Here is an 11,129-nt window from a genome sequence, read left to right on the forward strand (position 1 = left end):
AAAAAGAGAACAACATAGCAGGAAAATACTAACAAATAGACACTGGAACAATATTACTTCCAGACAATAGAATTCAAATACAGAGCATCAAAAAGGACAAAGGAAAATATATCTAATACAAAAGTAACTTTTATATAACAGTCAGCAACCTTGATGCTCCTGACAACTAATTTTGAAATATTTCATTTAAAAACTGATAGAAAGGCAAGAAGTGGTCAACCTACCTCACAACAGAGGCTTTAATGCACCTCTTCTGAAACTCAACAATAGACCCCCAAAAAGTGAGGATCTAGAAGATTTCAATAATATAATTAACAGGAATAACTGAATAGAGAAATGCATACCCAACAAGCAGAAAATACACATTAATTTCAAACACAAAAAACCCTCCCAAAAATTGGCCACTATCAGACTTCATAGAAAACTTCAACAGGTTTCTCAAAGCAGAAATCTCACCGGGCGCCTTCACTGAACTCAATTCCATAAATTATAAATTAATAGCAAAAAAAGAACCAAAAACCCAATTCATCTGAGAACTTTAAAATAACCTTCTAAGAAAACAGACATAGTCAAGTCATTTACTCATGCCTCCCAGATTGTTGCTCTTGAAATTTTCCACTGCTGTATGTTGTTTTTTTCAGCGTATCTTTTTCCCTCCTAGAACACCCACCTCTTAATCAAGAACTGTAGTTAGAGGGTATTTAGATATAAATACCCTTTGCTTTTCTTCTTTATATCGCTGAAAATTTGTGGAAGTCACTGGCTGTACAGAACATAATAAAAGATTTTCATAGTCTTTTATTCTTAAAATAAGTATCTTTTACATTATTCTTTCTACATGATCCTTTTTTGTACCTTTAAGAATATTTTGATTACATCAAATTAATGCTAGTTTTATAAAGGGGTCTTCAAGTGAGTAAAAGATGTACATTTTAGGTAGACAAAAAAATGTACCTTGAATTTGCATCTCCTCTCTCACACCCAATCTGTAAACAATTGACATATTTTGTCCTAAAATACTTGGTTCAAGTTAAGCTTATTTGTTTTAAAGCCTGTACCATCAAACTCTCTTTAGATTTAAAATGCTATTGAATATGATACTTTTGAGGAGAGAGTGTGCCCAGAACTTAAGATACAATAGGCCAAGTAAGCTACGTGTACAATAAATTTTCTAATTTTACACCTAAAACAAGGAGAGGCGGTCACTGAAATATAAAATATATATATGTATATATGTAAGACTTAATTTAGTCTTGCTTTGTCAAGCTGTTTGCTAGAGCGGTCAAGATCACAATATTACTCTAACTCTTAAAAGTGATGTAATCTGGTAGCAAAGTGTTAGTTCAAACACATGCACTTACATGATAAAAATTAATAAATTAACATCAAAAACGAAAACAGACAGAATTGTGATCTATTTTAAAACAAATACAGAGCATTGCATATCAAAACCTGTAAATTGGGCTTCCCTGGTGGTGCAGTGGTTGAGAGTCCACCTGCCGATGCAGGGGACACGGGTTCGTGCCACGGTCCAGGAAGATTCCACGTGCCACAAAGCGGCTGGGCCCGTGAGCCATGGCCGCTGGGCCTGCACATCCGGAGCCTGTGCTCCACAACAGGAGAGGCCACAGCAGTGGGAGGCCCGCGTATCGCCAAAAAAAAAAAAAAAAAAAGTAAAACCTGTAAATTGCAGCCAGAGAGATATTCTGAAAAAGATTTACAGCCTTTAATGCAAATATTAGAAAAAATGTAATGAAAATGAATGCACTAAGCATTCAACTCAAGAAGCAAAACCCACAAAATATCAAAAAAGTGCAGAACTAATAAATATAAAAGCATAAATAAATGAGTTGCTAAATGAAACCAAAGATTCGTTTCTTGAAAGCTAGATCAATAGCTAAATAACTGACTCCTTTAAAATGAGTCAAGAATTTAGAATTTAGTTGTGTGTGTGTGTGTGTGTGTGTGTGTGTGTGTGTGTAAGCAAGTGAATACAAAAGTAATAGGATCTCAAGTTAGTGGAGATTAAATAAATTCAATTGGAACAATCAATAAAGTTTACTGCAACAGAATTAAGGTAGATCCCTACCTCACACCATACACACAAAGTTGACCTCCAAATGAATCAAAGAACAAACATAAAACACTATAAAAGCATTATGAAAAATATAAGATAAACGTTTTTGTAAATTTAGGGTAGAGTAGAAATAAATTGCAAAGACTATAAAGAAAAGGACTACATACATTTTTCTATTGTGTACAGCAAGAACAAAAATAAAGTTTAAAAGCACAGAATGGATGAAAATATTTGCAACATGCATTACAGATAAAGAATTAGCATCCAGAATTATAAATAATTTAATCAGAAAAAAGTAAGAACCCCTCCCCTTTTCTTTCTACCCTAAGAAAGTCAATAAAGAGGTCCGTGATTTCAGCACTCATTCTCCTTAGTTTTCTGCCCAGACTTGGTGTACACCAGTGAAATACAACCTTCCAAAACCCACAGCATAAGTAACCTGACTGTGTTATGTTGATAGAAAGCCACATGAGTAGCTGTCTAGATAGAGATGTAGAACTCACCATGCATAACCTCTTCTAAAATGATGTTGTCATGGTGTTCCAGGTGCCGACGGCTTGATCAGAGCACAGCTTCTGCAGACTGTTTTTACTCTGCAGCTACATGAAATTAGCATCCCATATAAGAAACCATACTGGATGCTCAACATCACTAATTATTAGAGAAATGAAAATCAAAACTACAATGAGGTACCACCTCACACGGGTCAGAATGGCTACCATCAAAAAGTCTACAAATAATAAATGCTGGAGAGGGTATGGAGAAAAGGGAACCCTCCTACACTGTTGGTGGGAATGTAAATTGGTGCAGCCACTATGGAGAACAGTATGGAGGTTCCTTAAAAAACTAAAAATAAAGTTACCATAGGAACATGCAATCCCACTCCTGGGCATATATCTGGAGAAAACCATAATTTGAAAAGATACATGCACCTCTGTGTTCATAGCAACATTATTTACAATGGCCAAGACATGGAAGCAACCTAAATGTCCATTGACAGATGAATGGATAAAGAAGATGTGGTACATATATTCAACAGAATACTACTCAGCCATCAAAAAGAATGAAATAAAGACATTTGCAGGAACACAGATGGACCTAGAGATTATCATAGTAAGTTAAATAAGCCAGACAAAGACAAATATCAAATATCGCTTATAGGTGGAATTTAAAAAAAATTGATACAAGGGACTTCCCTAGTGGCACGGTGGTTAAGAATCCACCTGCCAATGTAGGGGACACGGGTTCGAGCCCTGGTCCGGGAAGATCCCACATGCCGCAGAGCAACGAAGCCTGTGTACCACAACTACTGAGCCTGCACTCTAGAGCCTGCGAACCACAACTACTGAACCTGCGTGCCACAACTGCTGAAGCCCGAGCACCTAGAGCCAGTGCTCCACAACAAGAGAAGCCACTGCAATGAGAAGCCTGCGCACCGCAATGATAATTAGCCCCCGCTCGCCGCAACTAGAGAAAGTCCACGCGAAGCAACGAAGACCCAATACAGCCAAAAATAAATAAAAATAAAATAAATAAATTATTTTAAACTTGATACAAATGAACTTATTACAAAACAGAAACAGATCCACAGACATAGAAAACAAATTTACGATCACCAAAGGGGAAAGTGGGGAAGAGGGATAACTTAGGAGTTTGGGATGAACAGATAACACACTATTGTATATAAAATAGATAATCAACAAGGACCTACAGTATAGCACAGGGAACTAGACTCAATATTTTGTAATAATCTATAAGGGAAAAGAATCCGATAAAGAATATATATGTGTGTGTGTGTGTATATATATATATATTAACACAGCCTCCTGTCCATATGACATAGATCCAGAAATGTTATACTGCTCTGTTTTTACTTATAGAAACAGTTTCTACGTAAAATTGATCATCCACGTTCAAGCAGAGCAGGTAAAGTTTAGCTAGAACATCTTATTGCTGTTTTGCTATTACTATTGTAAAAAGAAAATCTGTCCTAAATTGCTTTCTATCACTCTTAGTAAAGCATAATAATCATTCTATTTTAACAAACTCCTTAAAATTTTTTTCTCTTTTCTTTTTTTCCCAGTTTTATTGAGATATAATTGACAGATAGCACTGTATAAGTTTAAGATGTACAGCGTAGTGGTTTGACCTACACATACTGTGAAATGATTACCACAGTGAGTTTAATTAACATCTAGCTTCTCATATAGATACAAAAAGAACAAATGAACCTGTAATGGAAAAGAATCTGAAAAAGAATACACACACACACACACACATCCATAACTGAATCACTTTATTGTACACCTAAAACTAACACAGCATTGTAAATCAGCTATAAAAACAAATATCGTATATTAACGCATATGTGTGGAATCTAGAAAAATGGTACAGATGAACATATTTGTAGGGCCGGAATAGAGATGTAGACATAGAGAACAGACATGTGGACACAGGGGCGAAGGGGAGGGTGGGACGAATTGGGAGATTAGGTTTGACATAAATGCATTACCATAAGTAAAATAGATAGAAGTGGGAACTTGCTATATAGCGCAGGGAGCTCAGCTCACAGGGAGCTCAGCTCGGTGCTCTGTGGTGACCTAGATGGGTGGGATGGGGGGTGGGAGGGAGGTCCAAGAGGGAGGGGATATATGTATACACATAGCAGATTCACTTCACTGTACAGCAGAAACTAACACAACATTGTAAAGCAATTATACTCCAATAAAAAAATTTTTTTAATTAAAAAAAATTTTTTTAGATTCCATATGTATAGCTGATTCACTTTGTTATAAAGCAGAAACTAACACACCATTGTAAAGCAATTATACTCCAATAAAAATGTTAAAAATTTTTTTAATTAAAAAAAATTTAAAAGAAAGAAGAATGTGATGAGAATGCTCTGGATCTATACTCTCTTAACAACTCTGTATTACAGCAGATATATATTACAAACCTTTTTTTTTAACAGGACAGTGTGGACAGGCAATTTACACAAAGAGAAAGACAAACAGGCACTACGTATATAAAAAGACACCAGCCTCACTAGTGTCTGCACTAAGGGCTGTGGAGAAGAGGGAAGGCAGAGAAAAGCACAAACCCTTGCACTTGAACCCTTGCAGATTTGCAAAGTAGCAATGGAGGAAAAGTTCAGTGTGCCAGCAGGAGGCATTCACCGAGGATGTCTCCCACCAAAACTTGAATCCTGACCTAAGGGGTCTCTTTGATTCATCACAAGTTGTGCCTCAGAATTTCTGGAACTTTGACAGAAGTACAAGCTCTTTGATGTTTCCATCTGCCTCATAACTACCATCACACTTTGTTTTCCTTTTTGGAGCACACATTCCGCAGTGAGTCTAGTGTGTAATTATTCTTGAAAACTTACCCACATGTAAATCAGGCCACAACGTTTTTTTCATGCAAAAAGCACCTAATCCTTCTTCCCAGGGTTGCAACACGAAACCTAGTCAACGTCTTAGAAACCACAGAGCCAGGCTTGCCCACAAAAACACCACTCCCAGGGGCGCAAGCGTGATGAGCCCTGGTGGAGGAGGCTTAGCCATGTGAGACATTAAGAGCAAAGCATATGAGGCAGAATTAATAGTTAACAATTAAGAGAACATCGGGGGACATGGGCCAGGCCCAGGGAAGACAGGACAGTTATATCAGTTCTCCCGGCACATGTGACACAGCATCTGAGGACACGACAACCTGTCCTAGAGACCAGCCCTCACCCTCAGGAAGTACTGCGTTTAGCCATCCTATTTGGGTTTTTTTTTTTTTTTTTTTTTTTTGCAGTATGCTGGCCTCTCACTGTTGTGGTCTCTCCCACTGCGGAACACAGGCTCCAGACGCGCAGGCTCAGCGGCCATGGCTCACGGGCCCAGCCGCTCCGCGGCATGTGGGATCTTCCCGGACCGGGGCACGAACCCGTGTCCCCTGCGTCGGCAGGCAGACTCTCAATCGCTGTGCCAGCAGGGAAGCCCAGCCATCCTATTTGTTTTTAATTGTAGTCAACACATAACGTAAAATTTACCATCTTAACCATTTCACGTGTATTGTTCAGTAGCATTAAGCACATTCACCATGTTGTGCGAACGTCTCACTAACCCTCCACGGAACTCTTGTCATCATCCCAACTGAAACTCCATACCCATTAAGCAACAAACCCCATATCCCCTCTTCCCAGCCCCCGTCAGCCACCATTCTACTTTCTGTCTCTATGAAATTGACTGCTCTAAGTATCTCTTATATAAGCAGAATCATACAGTGTTTGTCCTTTCATGATTGGCTTGTTTCACTTAGCATAATGTCCTCAAGGCTCATCCATGTTACAGCGTGTGTCAGAATTTCCTTGCTTTTCAAGACTGAATACTATTCCATTCTATGTACAGACCACATTTTGTTTATCCATTCATCCGTCCATGGGCCCTTGGGTTGCTTCCATCTTTTGGCTTTTGCAAAAATCATCCTATGCCTTTTTTAAAGGCATCCAGAAGATGGCACAGTAACTCACTGCAAAGCCTTGCAGTGAGCTTTATTTTCCCCAAATGAGTCTCGTGTCTAACCTAAATCCTTTGTGCTACATCTTAAGGTCATCTCTCCCTCGTGCTCACTGAAGACTCCGCCTCTGCTCCACCACTTACAAGTTTTAGGACTTTTAGCAATGCCCTTCACCCTTCACCTTTCTACACCTCATTTTCTCATTGGTAAAGGGGGGAATCTCTGCAGGGCTTTGGGGAAAACTAAAGGAGCTAATGCACAGAGAGCAGTGGGCCCTGAGCCTGACACATGGTAAGAGTGCAATGCTGGTATCACTCTGAAATAAGCATGCTTTGTAGATTTAGGAATTGTCCATTTTCTCAGCTTTCTTTAACTCCTTGAGATGACGCATGTTTCCTAATCAAGTCCCCTTGTGTCCACTCAGTCAGCTCACACGTACAGAGATGCCCACTGAGCTATCCACACATCCTTCTGCAGAATGGCTCAGGGCTGAGAATCAGGGCCGTGCTACGAGACCCAGTCTGGGGAAGGATCACTTAAGCCCCCTGGGAGTTAGGTTCTAGACTCCCATTCCTGGGAAAAAAGGGTCTCCAAATTCAGCAGCCGCTCCTCCAATAGGGAAAGGTTGCCACTTAAGAAAGGGTTAGAACCAAAGTCCACACTCCCAGGCACTCCCTGCCATGGGAGATCAAACCCATTGGCTTCAACAAAACTAATCATCTTAGAAGACTTTTTTTTAAAAGAAAGTCAGGCATACCATATATAAAACTACAATAAAAAGTCTTTGGTTAACAGAGGGGCTAAAAAAGAATCCCTAATGAGTGGTGTGGTTTCTTTTACTATCTGAGGAAGATTAAGATGACAAACATCACAAATGGACACGAAACAGTCACAGCCTCTGACTTTCCTGTCACTAATTCTCAGAATTCTAAAATGAAATAACAATCATCGTAATACACCATGGTTTTGCAGAATGCGATCTACCGAATTGCAAAAGGGGTTTCACCCAACGTTAATCCCTCAATGACTTTTCGTTTTTCATAATTGATGGTATTTCCTCCTTTTGCAAAGAGCGGCCGTGACACAGCAACTGTGACCCACGGAGGAACCTTGATTTTCTATGAAGACGGAGTGTTAGCCCCACCAGATCGCTGTCTTTCCACAGGACTTTGCTAAAGTCTCCAAAGAAAATTCCTCATTTTATTTTAAAGAAGGAAATCTGCAATTTTGTGAAATGTAGGCAGTCCTTGGAATGAAGAACTTTCAGTTCAGCAAATAACAAATAAGGAAAGAGTTCCTAAAAGGGTACTTCCCCTCCCAAACGGCCCCCCTCCCCACTATCCAAAAGCGGAGCGTCCCTAGGAAGTCTTTCTTAAGCAGAAGTAGCATAAAGCAAATAATCAATTACCTTAGGACCCATCTTGCTAACAGACGCTTAAAATAAATCGAGATCAAGCACAGAGGCTGGCAGACACAGTTCAGAGCCATGGCGGCTTGATGCTGAGATGCTGAGTGTAGTTCCAGGCGAAGGCACTTGGTGGTGCTACTTTAGCTGCTGGGGTGCGCGCTGCCTCTAACGGCTCAAAGCAAAACACAGGCTGATCACTACTTCAACTTTCTGCCTTTTTCCAAAAAAGTAAAAACCCTTTTGGGATTTCTTTCGATGAGCAAAAACAGGTACTAATGTAGGTCTTTTGTAAAAGTGGAATGGCATAAGTGGAATTTTTGAAAAGTAGGGGATGCTTGTAATGGTTTTTCCATGAGGCCCATGCTGGCAACTTCTGCTGGGAACCACGGGGGCGTCAGAAGAGATGACTTTTGGGCTTAGATTCTTCCTGTGATTGCTGAAGTGAAGAGCGAAATCACAATCTGACTTGTTATCCAAACTCCTCTAGGCCAAGAAGAGAGGAAGAAATGGGTATTAAATATTTACCAAGTCTCAGTGGCTGCAGCAATGCCAACCATTAACATGTATCGAGTTGGGTACTCTGCTGTGCCTGTTACGTGTACCGTCTCATTTATTATTCGCAGCGTTAAGTCCCCAATATGTAGACGGAGAAACAGAGCCTGAGACAAGAGTCTGTCCCAAGATGTCTCAGTTAGTGGACCACGAGGTCTAGATTTGGAGCCAGGGGCCAGAGCTTTCATTCACGTCCACTGCTGTCATTGGTACAGGTGAGGAATCTTTGTCATTGACTTTCTGAGGAGTCCATCAGAGGTCGCCCATCCGGAGCAGATGTAGACAAGGTTGAAAACCACAACATCTTTTCCTCAAATAAAACAGGTTTAAGGAAGGTTAAGTTCCCACAGTGTAGGTAAAGGCTGCCACAGAAAGGACTTTGTACTTGAAAAGTAAGTAAATGAAGATCTAAATAGACATTTCTCCAAAGAAGACATACAGATGTCCCAAAAGCACATGAAAAGATGCTCACCATCGCTAATTAGAGAAATGCAAATCAAAACTACAATGAGGTATCACCTCACTTTGGTCAGAATGGCCATCATTAAAATGTCTACAAATAATAAATGCTGGAAAGGGTGTAGAGAAAAGGGAACCATCCCACACTGCTGGTGGGAATGTAAGTTGGTGCAGCAACTATGGAGAACAGTATGGGGGTTCTTTAAAAAACTAAAAATAGAGCTACCATAGGATCCAGCAATCCCACTCCTGGGCATATATCTGTAGAAAATCATACTTTGAAAAGATACATGCACCCCATTTTTCATTGCAGCACTATTTATGATACCCAAGACATGGAATCAACCTAAGTGTCCATCAACAGATGAATGGATAAAGAAGATGTGGTGTATATATATATATATATATATATATATATATATATATACACACAATGGAATATTACTCAGCCATAGAAAGGATGAAATAATGCCATTTGCAGCAACATGGATGGACCTAGAAAGTATCATACTAAGTTAAGTAAGCCAGACAGAGAAAGACAAATATCGTATGATATCATTTATACATGGAATCTTAAAAAAAGGGATACAAATGAACTTATTTACAAAACAGAAAGAGACCCACAGACTTAGAAAACAAATTTATGGTTACCAAAGGGGAAAGGTGGGGGGAGGGATAAATTGGGAGGTTGGGATTAATACAGACACACTACTATATATCAAATAAACAACAAGGACCTACTATATAGCATAGGGAACTCTACTCAATATTCCGTAATAACCTATACAGGAAAAGTAAGCAATGGACAGTGACGGGTTCCCCTTGCGGTAGGCTGAACATATGAGGCACTCAGGGTCTCACAGGCTTTCAGTGGACTGGAACAAAGAAAATAAAAGAAGCCAAAAGTAGAACTGCTGCTGCTGAGAGCTATGGATAAGGGGCTGAGTGAGCTCTGCTGGGTGAGATTTCAAGAACTCAAGCAAGCACCAAATCACACCTGCACACAACACTCTCCCGAACAAAGAGATCTTCCTCTTGCATGGGAACTTATTTGCCTTCTGAGTCTGAGAGATGTGGCATCCAGACCAGGAATGCAGAACACAGGGACATGGGGAGGGGTGTAATTGAAGGAGGAAGCTGAGCCAATGTCCTTCCTCCCTTTCCCCATAAGTTAGCAGCTAACATGCAAGGAAGAGCTTTGAAGGAGTCTGGTTCCCTTCCTTCTAAAAAACAATCTCTTGGGATTCCCTGGCGGCGCAGTGGTTAAGAATCCCCCTGCCAATGCAGGGGACACAAGTTTGAGCCCTGGTCCAGGAAGATCCCACATGCCGCGGAGCAACTAAGGCTGTGCGCCACAGCTGCTGAGCTTGCGCTCTAGAGCCTGCGAACCATAACTACTGAGCCCATGTGCCACAACTACTGAAGCCTGCACGCCTAGAGCCCACGCACTGCAGCAAAGAGCAGCCCCCACTCACCGCAACTAGAGAAAGCCCATGCACAGCAACGAAGACCCAATGCAGCCAAAAATTAATTAATTAACTAATTTTAAAAAAAGATCTCTTTCCCACCACTACATATAAACCACATCTTGAGGAGAGAAAGAAGTTTCCACCTAATAAGAAGATTATGCCACGGAGCTCCTTCTGTCCCAGGAAAAAAATATAGGAACATAATTCTTTTATTCATGACTCGCTGAGTTCCCACCATGTGTCAGATGTTATACCAGGCACTTGGGAGTTGAGCACAGGTGAAGAAGGCAGCACACAGGAAGCTTCATGACTGGACAGCTGGGCAGGAAGGCAAAGACGTTGACCCGGAGCTGTGGGAGCACAGGAAACGTCTGATCTGGGGTGGAGCAGGGCAACCAGTGTCAATGCCTTACTCCCAGATGTGAGGAAATAGGGCAGAAAAACTTACAAATTATTCAAGTCTGTTCTGTCTGGAATCCTTGAGGTGAGATGAGAAGCCACCAAGGCAGTTGACTTCAGAGCTCTGTGCACAGAGATACTTTGTTGCCAGGCGTTTCATAGACCAGTAGAGTTAGAAGAGGACCCTAAGATGTTCCACGCCAATGCCCTCCTGTTACAAGTGAAGAAAGTGACCTAAAGAAAGTGGCCCCAAGAGAGTTTC

At 40.6% G+C, this 11,129-nt stretch overlaps 1 long non-coding RNA gene across 2 annotated transcripts in view; it reads right to left on the reverse strand.

Moving 5' to 3' along the window:
- The window catches only part of LOC117307869 (uncharacterized), a 60,316-nt gene extending 51,701 nt beyond the window's left edge, over positions 1-8,615 (reverse strand). For both annotated transcript variants that reach the window (XR_012325603.1, XR_004521752.2), the window contains exon 1: positions 7,989-8,615. This is a non-coding gene — a long non-coding RNA (uncharacterized lncRNA). The remainder of the gene's footprint in view (positions 1-7,988) is intronic.
- Between the last annotated feature and the right edge of the window lie 2,514 nt (positions 8,616-11,129).

This window comes from Tursiops truncatus, chromosome 14, assembly GCF_011762595.2.
Source record: "Tursiops truncatus isolate mTurTru1 chromosome 14, mTurTru1.mat.Y, whole genome shotgun sequence".
In the NCBI taxonomy this organism is placed as follows: domain Eukaryota; kingdom Metazoa; phylum Chordata; class Mammalia; order Artiodactyla; family Delphinidae; genus Tursiops; species Tursiops truncatus.